Source organism: Cetorhinus maximus, chromosome 9 (assembly GCF_964194155.1).
Source record: "Cetorhinus maximus chromosome 9, sCetMax3.hap1.1, whole genome shotgun sequence".
In the NCBI taxonomy this organism is placed as follows: domain Eukaryota; kingdom Metazoa; phylum Chordata; class Chondrichthyes; order Lamniformes; family Cetorhinidae; genus Cetorhinus; species Cetorhinus maximus.
The window spans coordinates 79,085,465-79,102,460 of NC_135887.1; positions in this window are offsets into that span (position 1 = coordinate 79,085,465).

Consider the following 16,996-nt stretch of genomic DNA (forward strand, 5'->3'; position numbering starts at 1 on the left):
AGTTTTAATGTTCCTTGCAAATTTACTGTCATACTCCATTTTCCTCTTCTTGATCAATCTTTTTGTCCTCTTTTGCTGAATTCTAAACTGCTCCCAACCCTCAGGCTTGCTGCTTTTTCTGGCAATTTTATACATCTCCCCTTTGGATCTAATACTATCCCTAATTTCTTTTGTAAGCCATGGTTGAGCCACCTTTCCTGTTTTACTTGTGTGCCAGACAGGAATAATTGTTGTAATTCATGCATACGTTCATTAACTATTAACCATTGCCTATCAACTGTTAACCCTTTTAGTAAGGTTCCCCGATCCATCATTGCCAACTCACGCCTCATAACCTCATAGTTCCCTTTATTTAGATTTAGGACCCTAGTTTCGGATCCAACTTCTTCACTCTCCATCCGAATGAACAATTCTATCATTTTATGGCCACTCTTCCCCAAGCAATCCCGCACAACAAGATTGGTAATTAATCCTTTCTCATTGCACAATACCCAGTCTAGGATAGCCTGCTCTCTAGTTGGTTCCTCAATGTATTGGTCTAAAAAACCATCACATACACACTCCAGGAAATCCTCCTCCACAGTATTATTGCTAGTTTGGTTTGCCCAATCTATATGTAGATTAGCGTCACCCATGATTAGAGTTGTATGCTTATTGCATGTGTCTCTAATTTCCTGCTTAATACCTTCCCTTACATCTGCATTACTGTTTGAGGGCCTATAGTTAACACCCACCAACATTTTCTGCCCCTTGGTGTTTCTTATCTCCACCCAAACAGATTCCACATCATGATTTTCTGAGCCAATATCCTTTCTCACTATTGCATTGACTTCCTCCTTTACTAACAATGCTACCTCACCTCCTTTCCCTATTTGTCTGTTCTTCCTAAATATTGAATACCTCTGGATGTTCAGTTCCCATCTCGGTCACCCTGCAGCCATGCCTCCGTAATTGCAACTATATCATAACCGTTTATATCTATTTGTGCTGTTAATTCATCTACCTTATTGAGAATGTTCCACGCTTTAACATATAATGCCTTTAGATGTGTCTTTTTAACCTTATTAGTCACCTTAGCTTTATTTTGCACTATGACTCCATTTGTTTCTCGCCCTTGTTTTTTCTGCCTTCCATTTTTGCTTCTTACTTTTCTGTCTTTTGTTTCTATCCTTGTCCCGCGCCCCCCCCACCCCCGGCACCCCTTCTGTCTCCCTGCTCAGGTTCCCATCCCCCTGCCATTCTAGTTTAAACCCTCCCCGACTGCATTAGCAAACATCCCCACAAAGATATTGGTCCCGGTCCTGCCCAGATGCAACCTGTCCTGTTTGTACTGGTCCCACCTTCCCCAAAACTGGTCCCAATGTCCCAGGAATCTGAATCCCTCCCCCCTACACAATTTCTTCAGCCACGTATTCATCTGATATATCCTGTTATTTCTACTCTCACTAGCACATGGCACTGGTAGTAATCCTGAGATTGCTACCTTTGAGGTCCTACTTTTTAATTTACGTCCTAACTTCCTACATTCAGCTTGTAGACCCTCATCCCTTTTTTTAATGCATGTTGTTGGTACCAATATGTACCACGACCACCAGCTGTTCGTCCTCCCCCTTCAGAATGCCCTGCAGCCTCTCCAAGACATCTTTGACCCTGGCACCAGGGAGGCAACATACCATCCTGGAGTCTCTTTTGCGGCCATAGAAATGCCTGTCTATTCCCCTTACTATTGAATCCCCTATCACTTTGACCCTGTCACTCTTCTTCCTCCCCCCTTGTGCATTAGCGCCACCCGTGGTGCCATGGCTCCTGCTGCTTTCCGTTGAGAAGTCGTCTCCCCCAACAATATCCAGAATGGTATATCTGTTAGAGAGGGGGACGGCCACAGGGGACTCCTGTACTATCTGCCTTCCTCTTTGCCTGGTGGTCACCCATCCCCTTTCTGCCTGTTCAGCTTTTACGTGCAGTGTGACCACCTCACTGAACATGCTGCCCATGATAATCTCAGCATTGCGGGTGCTCCACAGTGAATCCACCCGCAGCTACAGCTCTGAAATGCGGTTAGCCAGTAGCTGCAACTGGACAGACTTCCTGCACACATGGTCACCAGGGACACTAGAAGTGTCCATGACTTCCCACATAGCGCAGGAGGAGCATATCAAGAGTGCGAGCTCTGCTGCCATAACTTCCCTTTACATTAAGCTCGTTAGTTACTCCTTTTAAAGAATACTACGCTAGGAGCCTTATTCCACTCTGACAATCCAAAGTCCTCATCTTTTTTTGTTTAAACTAATGGACTACAGCAGTTTAATTAGTAGAAAAAGTAGAAGTACTCACCTGACCCTACTTACCAATCAGTTGCGTCCCCTGTGTCGCATCACTTTTTGAATCGTGAAGCCCTCGTGCCGCTTTCAGCACCGAGTTCAGCTCCCGCTCTTTTTAAATCTCCACTCTACCAGCTCCCGCTCCTTTTAAGCCTTACCAAGGCTGCCGCTCCTCTTGCACTGCCTCCCGGTCCCGCTCTGGGGCACCACCAGCTGCTTTATCTGCTCCCTCCTCTCGTGCTGTTCTATCTGCTCCTTCCTCTCGCCCTGTTTTATCTGCTCCCTCCTCTTGCCCTGTTTTATCTGCTCCCTCCTCTCGCCTTGTTTTATCTGTTCCCTCCTCTCGCCCTGCTTTATCTGCTCCCTCCTCTAACCGGACCCAACCTCACCACCTGACTCTCTCTTTGACTCCCCCCGACCCCCAACCTGACCTGACCACACTGCCTGACTCACCCCTGATCCCCTCCCTGACTTGTCCTGACCTCACCACCCGACTTGCCCCCTGACTCCCCGAAACTCCGTGACCCGACCTCAGCCCTGACCTCCCAACTACCCCGCAATGCTCCAACTTCCCCATGACCTGACCATCATACCCAGCTTCCACCCTACCCCCTCACCTACCCCTACCCACTTACATTAAATGCCTTACCCCCTTACCCACCTTACCTCCTTACCCACTTATCTTACCCACTGTACCCCCTTACCCACTCTGCCCCTTCCCTTACCCATGCTACCCTTACCTACCCTACCCCTTTACCACCCTACACCCATACCCACTTACCCATTTAGCTTGCTCACCATACCCCCTTACCCACCCTTACCCCCTACTCACCATACCCCCTTACCCACCCTTACCCACCCTAGCCCTTTACCCACTTTCCTTACCCACCATATCCTCTTACCCTCTTACCCACCCTACCATCTTGCTCACCCTACCACCATTCCCACCTTACCCACCCTACCCCATTACCTTACCTACCCTATCCTCTTTCCTCCTTACCCATCCTACCATCTTACTCACTCTACTCCCTTACCCAATTATCCCACCTAGCCTATCCGCTTGCCCACCCTACCCACTTACCTCACCCAGTCTACCCCCTTACCACTTCTCTTTCCAACTTTTAAAAGAAACTTTGAGACATTTAAATTCTAATTACTAGAATATGGCAGCCATAAAAGGAGGGCATGGCTTCTGCGCAAATTCCCTTCACTGATGTCTCCGAGGTTCCCTGTGCTAAGTCAGTTTGGAAAGATCCTCCATCGGAAGATTGCCCAGAAATATTAGAGGAAGGTAAGTGTGTATTTTTTCATCTGACAGGGTTGGAAATAGGGAATGAAGCCTTGTCAAATGTACTGTTCTTCAAATGAGATGTTCAACCAAGATCCTGCTCACAAAATGATTTGTGTTATTTGAAGAGCCGGAGAGTTCTCCTGGTGTCATGACCAATGACAGGTGAGAGCGACTGCCCTTGAAATCAAGGCCGTATTTGACAGAGTGTGGCATCAAGGAGCCCTAGCAAAACTGGAATCCATGGGAATCAGAGGGAAATCTCTCCACTGGTTGGAGTCATACCTAGCACAAAGGAAGATGGTTGTGGTTGTTGGAGGTCAGTCATCTCAGCTTCAGGACATCACCACAGGAGTTGCTCAGGGTAGTGTCCTCGGCCCAATCATCTTCAGCTGCTTCATCAATTACCTTCCTGCCATCATAAGGTCAGAACTGGGGATGTTCGCTGATAATTGCACGATGTTCAGCACTATTCACGACTCCTCAGATACTGAAGCAGTCCATGTCCAAATGCAGCAAGACCTGGACAATATTCAGGCTTGGGCTGATAAGTGGCAGGTAACATTCGCACCACACAAGTGTCAGGCAATGACCATCTCCAAAAAGAGAGAATCCAACCATCGCCTTTTGATATTCAATGGCATCACTGAATCCCCCACTATCAACATCCTGGGGATTACCATTGCCCAGAAACTGAACTGGACTAGCCATATAAACACAGTGGCTACAAGAACAGGTCAGAGGCTAGGAATCGTGCGATGAGTAACCCACCTCCTGACTCCCCAAAGCCTGTCCTCCATCTACAAGGCACAAGTCAGGAATGTGATGAGTGCAGCTCCCACAACACTCAAAAAGCTTGACACAGTCCAGGATAAAGCAGCCCATTTGATTGGCACCACACCCACGAACGTTCACTCCCTCCACCACCAATGCACCTGTGGCAGCAGCGTGTACCATCTACAATTCACCAAGGCTCCTTCGACAGCACTTTCCAAACCCACGACCAATAACATCTCAAAGGACAAGGGCAGCAGATAGATGGGAACATCACCACCTGGAAGTTCCCCTCTAAGTCACTCACCATCCTGGCTCGGAAATATATCTCTGTTCCTTCACTGTCGCTGGGTCAAAATCCTGGAACTCCCTTCCGAACAGCACTGTGGATGTACCTACACCACATGGATAGCAGCGGTTCAAGATGGCAGCTCACCACCACCTTCTCAAGGGCAATTAGAAATGGGAAATAAACACTGGCCCAGCCAGCAAAGCCCACGTCCCGTGAATGAATTAAAAAAAACATTTATCCCTCAACAAATGACACCAAAAAACAGATTAAATGATTGTTTATCTCATTGTTGATTAAATGCAAATTGCATGTTACTGTTACATACATAGCAACACAGAATGAAGTTCAAAAGTATTTAACTTATTGTAAAGTGCTTTGAGACATCTTGAAGATATGAAAGGCACTATATAATGCATGATCTTTCATTGCAGAGAACTTTTCCCAGATACTGAAGTTTGCAGTTCATAGCTATACAAAACAAGTGATTGATGCTATATTTGCCAGAGTAAAAAACTTTATAAAGAAGACACTATCATCCACTTAAATGCATCTATGTTATTTGAAGATTCTTCTTTTTTTCCTGTTGGAGTTATTAGTGACTATTTTATATTTACGGCCACTGTGAAGGGCTGATTCTTAACATCTTAAATCTAAACAACTACCTTTTAAAATGACTGAAGCCTTGTTTGGCTGTGACCTTCAAATGATAGGGGCTAATCTGGCAGTGTCAAAGAAATTTGTGCCTCGTTATCTCTGAAGGGAAGCTAACGGCCCCTGTGGGCTACAGAGACCAAATTCAAAGGGAATTATACAAAGGCCATCTATATTTCATAAACCAGGCCTGGCCAACCAGAGTCTACTAGTCTACTAGGACAAAGAGCCCTACAACCTTCCTTTCAAATTCTTAATGTTTGGAATATTTAACCATCTCAGGAACCCAGACAAAGGGATCTACACCCTTTGTCAAAGACAAAGTGGAGAATTGAGAGCCATGTGGCATGACCACCCTTAGCTGGAAGAACAAGTTATACTGTCTTGCTGTACTGCAAATCAGTCTTCCATCTAATAAGCAGCACAGAAAAAGGGGTTCTGTCCAGCTTGAATACCTGGCACCCATCTACACTGCTTCTACTGGAACCTCTGAACTCTTATACCATCACCTACCAGTCTAATTCAACTCGACTTGTCTATCTCACCGTGGAAGTCATCTCTACTGGAAAAGTGAATTATCCAGCATTAGTTTTCAACCCCTGCCGACCTCTGTGAAGGAATATATCATTAGACTTTGATTGTGGACTCTGGAGTCACGTGAAACAATAATTCTTTGCTTTGTGGTCTTTGCCCTGTATGTCTTTCTTTCTCTACGGGGGGCTGCATAGAAACCCTCCTACCACATTTGAGCGTGTGCAAATAACTAATCCATTTGAGTTCATCCTATCACGGGTTTGCTGTGGGGTTATTAATAGAAATTGAATCACACCAAAGCCAAGGATTTGGGAAATGCACCTTCGCTTATAAAGGTAGAAATCAAAATCTAAATACCTTTTTGTTTACAGGTGGGTGGTGAGAGAAGGAATCGGGGCTGTTTAAATTAAACTCCCTCCTCTCCATAACAGCCACTATATATTGATCTCACCCACAATTGGAAATTTGCAAGTGGATAAAGTATTCTTAACACTTCTGTAGCTGTGAATCTCTTCTATAGTTGCCACCAGATCCAGCAGGAGATTGCAGTAACTAAGATTGAACCTGTATTTTAATGGCCTTTTGCTCCAAGGATGACCACCTTCCTTTATTGCACCTCCTGCATCAGTGCCTATTAGTCAACTGGAAAGGATTGAGTCTTCTTCATTAGCCTCATTACACACTCTCTTAAAGCAATGACACTCTTTAAGGTTAGTTAGCAAAATCAGTGCAGTCTTCTTTTACTCTGGGTCACAGGCCTTTATGAACTGTTGCCTCACTGAGGTATACATCTCCCAGCTAGTTGTACTGCAGACCTAGCTCCCTGCTAGTGTTTTCCATACACAAGTACCAAATGGAATTCAAGGAGAGGGGTTTGCCTCACAAAATTTGGCAAGGAAGGCCCTGTCCCCAATGCTGGCACAAACATGCCTTCAAACAAAAATGAGCATAGCTCCAACTTATTTAGTGACACACATCAGGGCCATAATCAGAGTTTACACCAATAAATATGGAAATTTTCAGTGGCTGTGAATATTTACATTTACAACTGCAAATGCTAGTTATAGTGGATCACATGAACTCATAGTCATGAAAAGCACTGTTTACAGAATGGGATCAGTGAATTCTTTACCCTTAAAAGTTTTGCACCATCACAATAAGAAAAATATGTCTGCGTTTATTCTAAGCATTATACTGTCTTTGCTCCAATGTTTAACTGGTGGTTTCTTAACATTGTCCAAATGTTATGTTTATGCTTACTTTTGAGTTTTAAGTGACAGCTTGACTCAGTTGGTTGTATTCCTGCCTCTGAAGTTAGAAAATCACAGATTAAAAGCCCCACTCCTGAGACTGGAGCACAAAATCAAGGCTGACATTTCAGTGCAGTGCGGAAGTAATGCTGCATTGCCAGAGGTGCTGTTATGTGAATGAGGTTTTCCTAGCCAAGAGGATATTACAGATCCCATCTCACTACTTGATGAAAAAAATGAGATGTTCTAGTGCCAAGATCAACAACAATTCCTCAACCAACACTTTCAAAAACAAAACTAGCTATTCATCACTTAATATTGTATAAAAGTATTCACTGCAATTCAAAATTGTTCATGTGACTTGTTTATTGCCATTATTTGAAGCTACTTTAGTGTTTTGGTGCCAAGACCAACCAAACCTCCCTGAACCAACTAATCCAAAACAAAACTGGTTATTCACCTGTTTGTGGGATATACTGTGCTGTGGCTACATAACAGTATTCACCACAGTTCATAACATAGGAACAGGAGTAGGCCATTCAGCTGTTCAAGCCTGCTTTGCCATTTAATTAGAGTGTGGCTGAACAGTACCTCAATTCCAAAGCTCCATATCTCTTGATATCCATACCCAACAACAATGAACAATAAACAATTCATTATATATAGGTGAAGAGATGTGAGAATATTTTATTTGAGTGCTTCTGTCATTAGTATTTAACAAGCTGCAGCACTTGCTGGGTCCTCAGGAGGGCAGTATTGTTTCTTCTAATGTAGTAAATATGGCCAAAGCTGGAGAATGCTGGTGCCATAAAAGAAAGACCCAATTTAATGAACAATATTTAAACACACCCTTGCTGTTGATCCAGGTTATCCTGATTCAGGATAAAGACCCACTAAATATAATAAATAGATCATATTAATAGCAACAACAATGCAACTTGTTATTTAACTAATTTCTTCAATATTAGCTTTAAGACATGATTGAGATGCCTCAGTGATAGAGGTTGGACATTTGTAGCACAGCGGCTTGGAGCAGTCAGTGGTAAAATGTGGATAAGCTTTCATAAATTTCTGTGTGGTGAGATCCTAATCCGAACAGTACATCATCCAGGCTAACACTCAGTGCAGTTCTGAGGGATTGCTGCAGTTTTGAAAGTGCTGTCTTTTGGATGTGTCGTTAAACTGAGGTCCTGTCTGCGCTCTCAGATGGACCTAACAGATCCCATGGCACTACGTTAAAGAAAAACAGGAAAATTTGGCTAATGGCGACCACAAACTGCTTAAGGGGAGAGTTTCTAAAATGTTTTCAAAAGATTTGGCACCTATTGAAGTAAGTACCTGTGTTGTCTGCCTCCCTCAGTGCCTGGTTTATAATGGGAGGCCTGCAGAAGAACCACATCTGACTGCAACTTCTGGATTAATCAAGAATCCAGTCTCACTGGGACTATTTTGAAAGCACTGACATGGTGACACTGAGGTTTGCCAGTCCCTCCAGTCAAAAATACATTCTACAGTTGCCCAGGAGAAGGAACTAATATGATAGCTCAAACAACTAAAATTGCTTTATTGTGTTAAATTAGATTTAGATTGTCACCATTAATTACACAATCCGTATCCAATGGCATCCATTAGTTGCACAAGGCTACAAGGTCAGGCTGGCATTCAAAGGGCAAGCAATCAGAGTGACCCTCCCAGCAAATCCTTTGCATTCTTGACCTGGAGATGATGTGTTTTTGGATATGGTCGGGGAAAGGCAGGATCCGTTTCTTAAAGGGCCTACTTGAATACTAGGATCTGGATTGATTTAGGATCTTCCAGTGCCTGTTAGGACTGAGCTTTGAGGTTTTTTTGACCACCTGCATTATCCATCATATGCTAGCAATTCTTCTGGCTCCAGTTTTGCTCTACCTGTATCCAGGTGCTGGGCAGATGGTGGTGGTGGGGTTGGGTGGGCGGAGGAGTGGTGGGGGGTTATTCTGCCTTTATTAATTGCCCTTGAGAAGGTGGTGGTGAGCCACTGTAGTTCATGTGGTGTAAGTACACCAACAGTGCTGTTAAGGAAGGAGCTCCAAGATTTTTCTTAAGTGGCCAAGACAAACAGCGATATAGTTCCAACTCAAGATGAAGGCGAGATTGCAGGTAGTTGTGTTCCCATGTACCCACTGCCCTTGTTCTTCTATGTACTAGAGGTCACAGGTTTGGGAGGTGCTGTTGAAGAGACCTTGACATGTTGCTGCAGTGCCTCTTGTAGATAGTACACACAGTGCATTGATGCAGGGAGTCACTGTTTAAGACGGTAAACGGGGTGCTGATCAAGCGGGTTGCTTTGTCTTGGATGGTCTTGAGCTTCTTGAGTGTTGTTGGAACTGCCTTCATGCAAGCGAGTGGAGAATATTCCAAAACACTCATGACTTGAGCTTTGTAGTTCGCGGACAGGCTTTGGGGAGTCAGGAGGTGAGTCACTCGCTGCAGAATTCCCTCCTGTCTGTAACAATACCCATTGACTCCAGTTTTACCATGGCTCCTTGATGCCACTTTCAGTCAAATGCTGCCTTGATGTCAAAGGGAGTCATTCTTGAATCACTCTCAACTCACCTATGAGTTCAGCTTTTTCATGCTGTAATGAAGTCTGGAGCCAAGCTGTCCCAAACAGATGCCAGGGTGGTAGCTGTACTGGAACAGCTTTTCTAAGGGCAAGGCTAGTTCTGGAGCATAGAGCTTCAGTACTACAGCCATGGTCCAGTAGTCAGATTCCATAGCCTTTTCTGTTCCCTGTGTGCTCAGTCATGTCTTGATATTGTATGCATTTAATCAAACTGATTGGAAGACTACCTTCCATGTGGACCTCAGGAGGTGGCCCAAGATGGATCACCCACTTGGCATTCTGGCTAAAGATGATTGCAAACACTTCACCCTTGTCTTTTGCCCTCATGTTGGGCTCTACCATCATTGAGGATGGGGATGTTTGTTTTGCCTGTTCCTCCCATTGCTTGTTTTGTTGTCCACTATCCTGGATGAGGCAGAACTTTGATTTGAGGTAGAGCTTTGATTTTATCCGTTGTTTGTGAGATCGCTTAGCTCTGTCCATTGTATGCTGCTACTGCTAATTAGCCTAGGCTATTGACAGAACTACGTTGTAGCTTCACCAGGTTAGCACCTCATTTTAAGATACACCTGGTGCTGCTCCTGGCATACTCTTCTACACTCCTTATTGAACCTGGTTTGGTGCCCTGGCTTGATGGTAATGGTGGAGTGAGGGATATATCAGGTCATGAAGTTACAGACTGATGCTGCTGGTGGCCCACAGTGCCTCATGGATGCCCAGTTTTGAGCTGCTAGATCTGTTCTGAATCTATCTCATTTAGCACAGTGGAAGGGCCATACAACACGATGGAGGTTATCCTCAGTGTGAAAAAGGTGCTTGATCTAAACAAGGACTGTGTGCTGGTCATTACTACTAATACTTTCAGGGGCAGATAAACCTGCAACAGGTAGGTTGGTGTGTTTGAGGTCAAGTAGGTTTTTCCCTTGTGTTGGTTCTCTCACTTCCTGTTCAGATCCAGTCTGGAGGCTATGTGCTTTAGGATTCAGACAGCAATGGTGCTAACAAGCTACTCCTGGTGGTGGGCATTGAAGTCCCCACACAGACTACATTCCATGTTCTTGCTACCAGTATTCCTTCTAAGTTGTGTGATTGCACGGCCAAGCAGCAATTCAAAAGTCCCTGCCCAGGCCGGGCATAAGTCAGCCCTTTGAAGTTACTGTGCACGTATGGCTGCACAAAAACATTTAGAGGGACCAGGCACTTAAACAATTCTGGTAAAGTGAATGATTAGAGGTCTTGAAGTCGAAACAATCTCAACCTATTCTCAAACTTTAAACACTCCAAAACATTTTTAGAGGATTCATTACTTGCTATCTTAATGGCTTGTTCTAAGTGGTGTTCAAGATTGAGGAGTAGCAACATCAGCTAAGGGAGGGCAATAAGTGTTAATCAACAGGAGGTTTCCTTGCCCATGTTTGACTTGATACTATGATTCTTCAGGGGGTTCAGAGTCAATGTTGAGGACCCCCAGGACCACTCCCTCCTGACTGTATATCACTGTACCGCAACCTCTTATGAGTTTTTGCTACTGGTGGCACAAAATATAGAGGTGGTGATGGAGGAGGCTGGGATTTTGTCTGTTAGGTATGAATCTATGATTATGACAATATCAGGCTCTTGCTTGACTAATCTATAGGCCAGCTCTCCCAATTTTGGCACAAGTCTCCAGAGGTTAGTGAGGAGGACTTTGCAGTTCGACTGGGCAGACTGTGCTGTTGCTGTGTGCTGTGACTAGGTTGATTGATCTAAATCAATCCAGATCCTAGTATTCAAATTGGCACTGTTAGAAATGGATCCTCCTATACCCCCAGTCCAAAAGCACAAAATTTACAAGCACAATTCATTGGGAAGGTCACTTCTTCAAGATCTTGTTCATGCCAGCCTTACCTTCCCTATAGCAACGAGTGGGCACTATTGCATGCTGGTTTTATTATTGAGGGTGAGAATCAATTCTAACTTAATGAAACACCATAAAGCAATTTTAGTTGCTTGGGTCATCATAGTTATAGTCCCCGTCTCCTGGGCACTTGTAGAATGTATTTTTGGCTAGAGAAACTGGGCAAACCCCAGTGTCACCATGTTAGCACTTTCAAAATTGTCCCAGTGAGACTGGATCCTTGATTAATCCAGAAGTTGCAGCCAGATGTGATTCCTCTGCAGGCTTCCCATTATAAACCAGGCACTGAGGGAGGCAGACAACACGGATACTTCAATAGATGCCAAGTCTTTTGAAAACATTTTAGTAGCTCTCCCTTTACGAGTTTATGATCATTATTTTTTAAAGGAATAAGAAAAACAGTGTATCTCCTGACGCCAACGTGGAGGTGTCTTTGCAGGTATGTACTTGCTTCTCATTGTGTCTGTCCATACGTGTGCTGGTTTCTCCATCAATTGCGTACATGACATTAGTGTCAAGCGGAGTTCAAGTTTACTAAGTTTACCTCAATGTTTTTAATCAGCCCTGGGCAGAAAGTAAATTTTGAGACAATTGAGCAATAAGCAGGTGCCAAATTTGATCAATTATTAGGGGTCAATCAATTACAGTACCACAAACTTAAATGGCAGAATACAGGCTTCTTACCAGCCTAAGTAAAACTTATAATAGGAAATTGAGGAGGAAAAATAATATAAAATGGATATATTGATGACAGGAGCGTAATGATAAAATAAGTTATTGTATAGTGGAATATAGATTAGTGAAGTTTAAACATAGTAAATGTAATGTGGATGGGAAAAGTATTATTGGGAGAGAATTTTTCCTATGGCGGGCGGGCTGGGCGGGAGCGGGCGTGGAACCGATCGCCTCCCGCGATCGGCTGCATGCCGCCATTTTACGTGGGTGGGCCAATTAAGGCCCGCCCAGCATAACGTGTGGCCGGTAGCGCTCAGCACTACCTGTGCGGGCGAAGGGAGGAGGGAGAGTCAGGGCCTGCGCTCTTTTGCACATGCACGCAAAAGAGCGCAGCAATCTCCCTGAGGCATGCAGCTGCCTCAGGGAAATTAAGTAGATAATAAAACTTTTTAATAAATAAAGTAAAAAATTATTTAAACATGTCCCCTCATGTGACAGTGTCACATGAGCTGGGACATGTTTGTGAAGTAAACCTTAAGGAAACTTCATCCCACCCATGGATGAGGTTTCCTGAAAAACATGAAGGCCGCCTGGGCACTTCGCCTGCCCGCCAACTTTAAGGTTGGATGGGCAGCATTGTTAACAACTTTAATTACTTTTTTAATGGCATTAATAGGCCGTTGATGGTTCTGCGGGCACATGCCCGACGAACGAAATATCGAAATGACGCGCGATGACGTCAGGACACACACCTGATGTTATTGCGCATCGTTTTACACGTCAGCATTTCAGGCCTGCCCTAGCACACTGATGGCAATATTCTGCCCTTGGAGATCAAATATAGTATATAGAGTGTGGTATGTAAAGTTATGTGGGCTATATCATTAATGCAGGCTCTACAACTGTGCATAAACAGCAAATACACCCACTGCAGTTGAGACTTCACTAAATGCAGCCTAATCTTTATTGCATTTGACTAAGTTTTGACAAAGTCAGTGTCTTAATCAATAGCATGCAAAGAAATAAATAATATTCCCTGCTTTTACTCTGGATAGAGAACAGAACTTTCATCAATTCTTTTGTTCTTGTCTCTCTGACAAATTATCAAGGAAAACTTTAGATCTTTATAGGGCTCTAGTCACAGACACCACTTAAAATGTGTAATATAGGCTGACTTCTTATCTGAAGACCACTGACCCTTATCCAACATCCCTTGTGAACAAAGGAACTTGGCATGCTGACAAAGCTTCTTCTCTGAAAAAGAATCATCCAAATCCTGAAAATGAGCAAAATGACCATTTTCTTATTTCTAGCTGCAGTACAATTCTACTTATAAGTACAAAGGAAGCAGCAGCTTTAATCATATAAGGTTAAACTTTTGTATATAAAACATTGTTACTCAGCAAGTAGTTAGGATTTGAAATGCACTGCCTGATAGGGTGGTGGATACAAATTCAATTGTAGCCTTCAAAAGGGAATTGGATAAATACTTGAAGAAGAAGAATATTCAGGGACATGAGGGAAGTGCAAGGAAGTGGGACTAACTCATCAAAAGGGCTGGTGCAGACTTACGGGCTGAATGGACTCCTGCTGTGCCGTACTATACTATGATTCTATAATACGGCATCTCATGCTCTCCATTTCCCCCCACCCCAACACATAAATTTCTGGGCAGCCATTTCCCAACTAAGCAATTGAAAAAGAAGCAAAAATTAGAATTAAGAAGTTTTTATTTCTCCCTAATATCGGAATTATGGTCACTTGGGCAAATGCCTGGAAGATAATTAACATTCATGGAATTGTGCCAAAGCAAAATGTTAACTGCTTTAGGGTAAAGATTGTTTGCAATCAATTTGGTGTCAAGTCCGAGAACATTACAGGAGTGAGGAAGCATGGCTGATTTACAGAATGACATGTATATATCGAGCAAACCAGAAAGAAAACGCTTGCATGTTTTGATCTAAGTGAATCCAGCACAGATCTTACAAAATAAGTACCAAAAGACAAGTGCATTTTGGGTAAACAATAACCAAGTGCGAGAAACAATTAATTTGATTTGACAGCATAATCTAATCAGGATAGCCCTAACAAAGTAATTTTGAGGGAGCACCCCGCTTGATAAAATAACATGGGGCAAATCGGCAAGGTAATGATTGGGAGCATCTTGGAAATAGTGACCAAATATAATTAGGTTCAGTATAAAAAAATTAAAGGTCAAGGGAACAATCAATGATAAAAATACTTGACTGGGAAAAAAAATCTAATTTTAGTAAGATTAAAAGAAAACTAACCCAGATAAACTGGGAACATTGCAAGTAAGACAGATAAGGGGAAGTTTTCAAGCAGAAAGTGATTAGGGTGTAGACTACATATAATACCATTAGAAATAAAAGGGGTTCAATAAAAGATAATACTTTTTGGATAAATCAGAATGAAAACGAGACTTTAAAAAGTGGCATATAACAATCAAAGTCTGATGATAAAAGATAAAACTAAGCAAATTGTAAAAATGCATAGTGCACTTGGAATAACTTAAATATGCTGAGGGAAAAAATACCAGCAAATAACATAAAGGGGGATCAGCAAAGATTTAATAGGCATACAAAAAGAAATCGAATAATGAAAGGATGGAACCTCTAGATGATGAAAAATTAAGATGATGAAATTAGTCTATGCCAGCTATGAAAAACAGGTTTGTGGTGAATCAGCAGCCAATTTTTCACTGCGTCCGAACTTCTTTCCATTAAAGTTCACAGAATGATAGTTCAAACTCTTTCTCAAGATTCATTTTCTACTCTCACTTTTACTTGCTTTGAAATTAAGAATATTGGTAATATTTTCCAAATCAATGGGAAATAAAAACTGATGCCATGTATAACAGGCTGCCACTTCACCACAAACCTCTGCTAGTGTAGACCGATTCAAACCCCTAAATTGTTAAATGGAGGGTGGAGATATTAAATTAGGAATTTACCACAGATTTCATCATACATCATGCAAATGAGAACGAATGGCAACAAGAGGAGGGAGTGAAGCAACTTGATAGGGTGACTATAGATAAGGAATTAGTGGGGAGAAATTTGTGTTTCAAAATGGAAAATGCATGAGGACTTTCAAAATGGAAAATGCATGAGGACTTGATTGCTATATCTTAGAAAGCTGAGGGAAATCAGAGAGAAAATAGCAGAGATTTTGACGACGATCCTTCAATCATGCTGGACATGGAAGTTTTGGCAAGAGAATGGAGGTTTGCTTTTCCAAAAATGGAAAAAGCAGAAAAAACAAAAGCAGAAGTCATGATAACCTGACACAAATCATTGATTAAAATGTGATAGACTGAATGGCCACCTTCTGTGCTGATTTTTGAGTTGGACATGAAATAAAGTATCTGGGAAGTTTAAATCTTAACAGATGTGTGAATGGAAATTTGTCGAAGGAAAATATGTTCCTGTCTCTATAGATGCATTCACCTGGATTTGATAAAATAAAAGAGAGGGAAAATTTAATTGAAAGTTAATCATTACATTATGTCGATGATGAAGAGAAATTCATGTTTATGGGGAAATCGTGGTAATTGTGGTAGAGATACATAGAACTTTGTGGCGAAAATCTTTGTCATAAAGAAATTCAATGACTTGATGATTCATAAAAACACCAGAGCCAAAGGTGGAATGCATAAACATCACTGAAAGAAACAAGGGCAGAAGTAGGCGGTGCAGTGATGAACATTTTCCAATGGTTGTTGGACGTGGGTTGATAACAGATGGAAGATATGGCTCCATTCATTAAAAACATCCAGAAGTATTACCATGGGAATTTTAGGCCTGTTAACATGGCATCTATTGTGGCAAAAATACTGGAGCTTTTCATAAAGAAAACATTTCAAGGGCTTCTGCTAAGTGGAAAAGATTACGCTAGACTCAAGGAACCATTGCTCAGGAAATTCAAATTATAACTAACAATGTTAATGCCACTCTCCAAGGATTATATGTTATACTTAAAACATATCTTGACATTTAGAGAAAGAAAAATCAAGTTTTCTCACAGGAACAGTGGATACGCTGTTGGATACGTTCATGGAATCCTAATGAAGATACAATTTGGATCTGAGTGAAAGATGGAAGGTACTTGCTTTAATAGCAGGGAGTTCTAGCTGCGCAAATGCGATCAGTGGATTAATGTTCACTGCTAATCCCAAATGACATATGACTGCATGAGATTGTGGATTAAGCCATTTTATTTGATGAAGTAAGGTGTTGGGGGGGAGTCACGTTCGAAGAATTATTCAATTGTTACATATTAGGGAGAAGTGGAAAACATTTCATATAGAGAAATGAAAGATAATAGGTATCAATACTAAATAGTTTTAAATCAAATAGTTGTTTGGTAGTATAGAATTTGAGTATTGCTGACAGAAGAGACATGTCGAAGATTTTCATCTTGTACTCATCAGGACACTGGTATTCTTGCAAAGTTTCCTGATGAGTGCAAGACGAAAAGCTTTGATGTGTCTTTTTTTCAGCAATGCTCAAACTCCAGGTCAATGAGAACCAATGAATCTGATAACTAAAACACAAAACGGTGTCCCATTCCACAAATAAAAAAGTTTTTCAGGTGCATTTTAACTGTGGGTGTAATAATTGCTTTTTGTAAGAAACTGTTTATAAAAAAATATTTTTAGTGCTCTTCCAGTAAACAATAGTAGGATT